This window comes from Cimex lectularius, unplaced genomic scaffold (assembly GCF_000648675.2).
Source record: "Cimex lectularius strain Harlan isolate CLEC.00 unplaced genomic scaffold, Clec_2.1 scaffold122, whole genome shotgun sequence".
Lineage (NCBI taxonomy): Eukaryota > Metazoa > Arthropoda > Insecta > Hemiptera > Cimicidae > Cimex > Cimex lectularius.
In genome coordinates, this window is record NW_019392735.1 from 1285779 (window position 1) to 1292431 (window position 6653).

The window sequence follows — 6653 nt, forward strand, 5'->3', positions numbered from 1 at the left end:
TGGCACGGCTGCAGGTAAGAACAATATCTGTTTCGAAGCCCACCGGGGCCAAGTTCTGCCGGTCTTTTCTTCTATTTAGAACTTTTGAACCGTTTAGCCGGAGAACTTTCTGGTTTAGGAGGGAGGAAATGTATACCGGCCAGAGAACTTTATGAAATATTCAATGCCGTAGGAACAGCCCTTTTCCCAGGGCGTCTTAATGTTGATTGCCTTAGCTGACAACTCACGGTCATCCACTTTACTACTCCATCAATAAACACGTGACGTCCGTCCTTTACGACTTTTCTCTCCTGAGAGAATTAATTACATTAAAAAATTATCAACACCTTTTAACTTTCACTTCTCTTTTCAGCCTAGTGTAAATGATCTTTTTAATACTGTATTTTTTTACTTAATTTCTCATTAATTGTTTTTATTTTTTTTTTTCAACAAAACTAAAATATATATAATATCTGTGGATAAACACTTGGAAAAGATTCAGAATTTTTTTCCAAGACGTTATTTTATGAATAAATTCACTAGTTAGATAAAAAAGTCAGTGCTATCGTGACTTCGATTTTTATGCAATTGTGGGGCCTCGACGTTGCTAGTACAAAATCTTTCCTCTTCCATGTCCCATTGTAGATACATCTGTATACCATGTGAAGTATTTTTATTGTTAGTTTTTTATTTATTTAATTTTTAACGGAGGTTTGCAAAGGCCATATCAAACCCAGGTGCTAGAGTTTTAAGAAAATATTGTAACTCAATAATTTTGTCTTAAGAGCCTGTTTGTACTTTTGTATGTCATCCTCTGGATGGTCTGGATGAATATATGCCACGGAGGTAAATGACATTGTGTTAACTCTTTGCAATTTTTTAAACTGACTTTGTTTCTTTTTATGAGATTTATGACCACACAAGTGCTCAATAGTGATCAGAGCCCTAATCGTTGTTGTAAAAGCCATTGGGCTATATTTGGATTTATATCCCATGTTTTCCTACAAAATGTTTGGCTCACATTTGTTCTGAATTTCGCTTGTTTTCTTGAAATGTTAATTCAAGGCGAACTGTTAGTCAGGCATTATTCCTAGTTACTTCGTTTCCTTTAATGAAATATATTTTTTAACAGTAATACTGTGATTTTGTGTAGGCTGAAACTGAGATGGATATACTCACAACCCTACTTTGAGATCACTTTGCATTACAGATGATACAGGTTCATCATAATGTTATTACTACTAGGTCATCAGCATAATATTATATGGGAAGGTCTACCCTATTTAGTTCTACAATGAGATCATTGTATCACTACTCAATTGGCGATGGACACACACATTGGTGTACCCTTGTTGTGATATTATTGTTATTAATCGATGCACATAAGGGATATACATTGTTTCAAGTGTTTTCAAGCCAAATAGTGTTTAATCTTACTTTAAATTGCAAAAAAAATTCTCTTCGCTGATAATTTGTCAACCTTTGGTTAGATGTATTTATTTGAAGGCTAAATTTGTTATAATCTTTGAAGAAATAATATACTTCATTAAAAAAATTTTACACACAAGAGACAAAAGGACAACGCATTATATCCTAAAGCCTTGTTATCTTTGAAGTAGAACACTTACGCTAACTTCCCACATTTCATCATTATTAATTTTCTCTTGAAATATCTTAATCGTGCTGCTTCATAAGATCTTTCGAAGTTTCATTGCAGGCGTTAACATTTTGCAACATTTACTTTTTTACCATTAATTTTTGAATAATTTAAATAAAAACGTTATATTTTATTGTTTCCATATCAAGACTATAGTAAACCGTTCTCTACTGTAGGCTATAATGCAATCGCTTCAGATAAACTTCAGAATATATACATGTAATATAAATTCATAGCCAGTGTGTACTAGTAAATTAACGTCCTGTATATCTATATTATTTAAATAATACAAATTGTTTTTAAGTCATGGTTATTCTCTGAGTAATGTACAAAATCTTTGAATTTTGAAATTTTTTGTCGAGTATGATATCCTATTATTTATTGGCATACGCCATCTACTAGCTATCAGACAGTTTTTGCAATAAAAAATACTCTTATAAATTTTATTTTATAACTAATTATAATGCTAAGATGAAATACATGTACATTGGTGAAGGGAGGGCTAGTCATTTTCCAAGACTTCTCAGGAATAAACGGTGCTAAGTTATAGAACATTCAAGGAGCTTTTAGTCGGGAAGCTTTTAGACCATTAACCCAACAGTGAAACTCTCTTAGTGATTGATTTATAGATAGATGCTCGAGTAATATTGCACATAATGCTCTCATTACACGCACAACGGCGCGATGTTAAGTCGGGTATGAACACACAGCTGTTGATTTGGATTAAATCAAATCGATAGATACAAGATTACAACAAGCTGATAGGAAATTCGAGATCCTGTCACCACACAAACATGAAAACAGGAAAATTATGCAATCCCATTTTGATTTGTTTCCTCTAGTCAAAAATGATAGCTATTTAAACTTCCTTTTTTGTTTACGTTACTGATAAATGAACGGCTAAAAAGGTTTTCATGTTACCAAAAAAAAAAATATTCACAACGGATAGGTGAATTTTATCGGAATAAATGTGCATAAATTGTTCGGTTATTATAATATAAATTATTTGGTTTCTAGCTTATAGTCCTAAATCTAGTTTCCTATTAAAAGCACAATGTTTTAATTTTTACATGCTAAATTGTAGGGAAAACCCGAATTTTTTAAACGATTCCTATTAAAGAAAATATACCAGACTATTATAATGAAATAATTACCTATTAGCTAAACAACTCGTTTTGCAAACACGAGGGAGCTAGCCGCATGTACTCATTTATAATTTACTAAGCTAAAACTCTGATATGCAAATGTCACATTTACTGTGGCCTTCATTTAGATTGATTAACTAGTTTTTATGAATGAGCAACAAAATTGTACTGTGAATAATGTAGCAAAACAAGTAGTTCTTAAATATAGATATTATAATCCATATTGATTTTATTAAACTATCAATTCAGTGATGGGAGCCGTTACTTCACCAACAGGGTGAAGTACATTTTACATGACCAAATACATTTTTTTCAATTAATTAATCTTTAATTAAGGTTTTGGTTGAGATATCGAAGTCACGATAGCTCAAGTGGTAGAGCAGCGGCGTAATTAGCCGAAGGTCGTGGGTTCGAATCCCGCTTGTGACACTGACTTTTTTATCTCAACCAAAACCTTAATTAAAGATTAATTAATTGATAATAATTTATTTGATCAAGCGGACCACGAAACCTAATAAATGTAATAAACAAAATGAAGTACACTTCACTAATGCTCTCCGTCACCATTTCAATTGTCGTCGACAATCCAAACCGATTACACGACATTTGAAAAATGGCAAAAGGAGGGAAAACTCATAAGGTGGGGTTGGGATGGGGAGTTGATGTCCGAGTGGATCGATGTCACGATAGCTCAGGTGGTAGAGCAGCGGCGTATCTAGCCGAAGGTCGTGGGTTCGAATCCCTCTCGTGCCATTAACTTTTTTTCATCTCAACTAAAAACCTTAATTAATTGACAGTGTACAATGTTTTTTTTTGTAACTGTAAGTGCAGATCCCTTGTCAAGTAGTCTTTTTAGCAATCTTAACCTAGTATTTAAATTTTTACGTTTGAGTCTCGTAAGGGGATTCCGTAAGTCGTATGTCGAGGTACATTCCAAGGTATCGTACGTGTTTCGCAAAGGCGAAGGGAAGACTACTACTGTAACAGTACTAAGTACTGCATCAGCTCGAGGGCAGTGGCAATGGTGTCTTCAAAGCGATGTGGTTGATGGATAGTCGAGTAGCAACTCCAAAACCCGAATTGTTGATTAGGAGTAATATTAGGCTGGAATTTAGTTTTAAAGGCGGAGCAAAAGTAGTTTTTCGAGAATCTTCTCGAAAGGTAAAAGCCTGATTGGATTGTAAGAAATAGGAAAGTGAGTGGGTTTATTTGGTTTAGGAGTAACCTTTATAGATGAGAATGTCCATAAAGGTCGAGAAGTGGGTAGAGCAAAGGACAGATATTCTAATTGTTGAAGAGATATATAATGAAAACTATTGCTTTTTACTACTGGTATTGATTTATAAAAGATCAACATACACACGTGTACAGAATTGAACTAATGTCTCCTCACGGAAGTTGTTAACTACCTCGCGTGTTGGCAGTTCTTGGTCTTATCCCTCCCGCCACCGAAGATAGACTCCAGCGAATGTCAACAGGTACGTCGTTTATTCTCCAACGCGTAAAGTTTTTAAATTTAGGCACACTCACACACACATTCATTCTGAAGTATATTCTTTCCTATCTATGCACATATGTATAGTACAGTAATCAGGTGGCGGACTCAAAATTCTTCTATCAAGTTTTACACTAATGTAATTAAGGGTACTATTAATAACGCCTTAAGAACAAAACCAGTTAACTAATTTTTAGGCAGATTTTACCCTATAACGATATGGTTTTTTTAGTGTTGTAGTGAATTTTTAAATCATCATAATTAAATTATTTTTATTAAAATTCATGAATTTTGTTGTTGAATGTTCTCGGTACATTAAAATTATTTTGTTGTAATGAAAACAATGATACAAACACATACATATAGTTTGAATTATATAGCAAAATACAAGTGTCCGGGTTTTTTTTTTTTTTTTTTTTTTTTTNTAAATTGTTCGGTTATTATAATATAAATTATTTGGTTTCTTGCTTATAGTCCTAAATCTAGTTTCCTATTAAAAGCACAATGTTTTAATTTTTACATGTTTTAATTTTACATATAGAAAAACCAAAACCCTGCTTACGACAAAATAAGTAGTTTAAATTAAATAAAACACGTTCCAGATTGCAGATCAAAAAACTCTTTTTCCTCAATTCCAATGCATTTTAAGCAACTTTTAATCCCTTAAATATAATTTTTATAGCAGATAAAAATATACATTTTAGAATCATATATCAAGATAGAATCACAAAAGAGATAGAATTTTACAACAATTGATATATGTGGTGACAAAAATTGAGTGCGTTACAAGCAGAGGGTTTTCACAATTTTTATCATTCAGGATCAGCATAAACTAAAAGCGAGAAACTCTGTGGGTAACCAAATGCAGAATATTGAACTTCGATAAATATGAGCAGTAAGTAGAAAAGCTTGGCTACACAAAGTAGATTGAAATATTTTTAGCACAACAAAGGCAGAAAGCCATATTTAAAAAAAGAAGAAAATTAATTTTTTTTTAAATTATCATCTTTCGACCTAGCATCATAAAAAATTGTAGTTTTATCCTTATTTTAGTCATAAACTTGTTGTTCATTCAATTGGTGGTCAGACTAGTTAAACAAGTGGAAAACATAACAATGATTTAGTTTCTTTACATCGTTTATATTTCGGGACTATTTGTCCCCTCAACAGCGATAACCTTCCAAAAGTTGGGCAGGTTGTTAACAAGAAATATCCAAAAATGTTTCCTTAAAACCGCTGATCCCTCCCCAAGCAACTATTTTAAGTTTAATTGTTTTATTTTTTAATGGTGTTACTTCTGGAAAAAAAATTCTGTTATTTCTTTTAATTTTCAGTAACTAGTATTCCGTTACGCCTTTATTTAAATTATTTAACAATTTTTTGTTATAGTAATTGTATTTTACATGAATGAATTAAAAACTTATTACAATAAATTAAATTTATTACTTGTGCTAAATCATAAAGTAAACAATTTACATACATTTTCATTGATTAAATAAAGCCATACGTCACTGGTTTCTATGCAACCGTCTGTAGATAATTTGCTCATGAATTAAGAAATAAATCCATTACTTTTTAACTAAATGTGATATTTAACAATAATTTTATACAATTAAAAATTGAAATATTACTTAAAACTTGTTTTTTGATAATGAGACACTCTTAAAACGTTGGTAGAAATCAAACAGCATTTAGTTTTCAATAATAAGTTACTTGGAGTGCTGTAAGCGAGTTGAAAAGTTTTCTAATAAAAAAACTTGAAAGAATATCCTTTACCTTGGTTTTTCCCCTTCGACTGTCGACCGATTGTGTAACTTAGTTAAACAGTTAAACAAATTTCAAGTTTGTTTCAAAACTTAATAATACGTACGAGAGGCGAGATTGGTTTTAAAGGTTAATCATCGCCTGAGTTTGAGATTGATTGCCAACAGTGAATAGTGAGTGGTTTTTAGGCAATAAAAGACAAAAACTGACCTGAGCTTTCAATGGGCTGCCTATGACACTTCAACTCAGATGAAATTTTGGAAAATATTTAAACCTTACTGTCGTTCAAAACTGCAAAGTTCTGTGTAATGGAAAAATATTACCACTATTATTTTTTTAGACAATGAGAGGCAAAAAAAAGGGGCACCCTCTTATTTATTAATTACTTGCATTCGTTGCAATTTGTATTTTTCGTTATTTACTGGAAATGTTTAAAGACAAGGTATATCGAAATATATGAAGTAAGTAAAAACTTAAACTTAGTAGGACAATTAACCAAAAATGTTGCTATGGAGTTTTGAACGTAAGGCAGTGAAACATTTTCATACTACTAAAACTACATTTTTAATTCCTCCAAAATCTCTCTCATCACTGGGCGCGTGAAAACTTGTCT

At 31.9% G+C, this 6653-nt stretch overlaps 1 non-coding gene across 1 annotated transcript; it reads left to right on the forward strand.

The window, feature by feature from the left end:
• Nucleotides 1-3137: 3137 nt before the first annotated feature.
• On the forward strand, nt 3138-3210 carry Trnai-aau. The gene has a single exon. It is a non-coding gene; the product is annotated as a tRNA-Ile (tRNA).
• The last annotated feature ends 3443 nt before the right edge of the window (nt 3211-6653 follow it).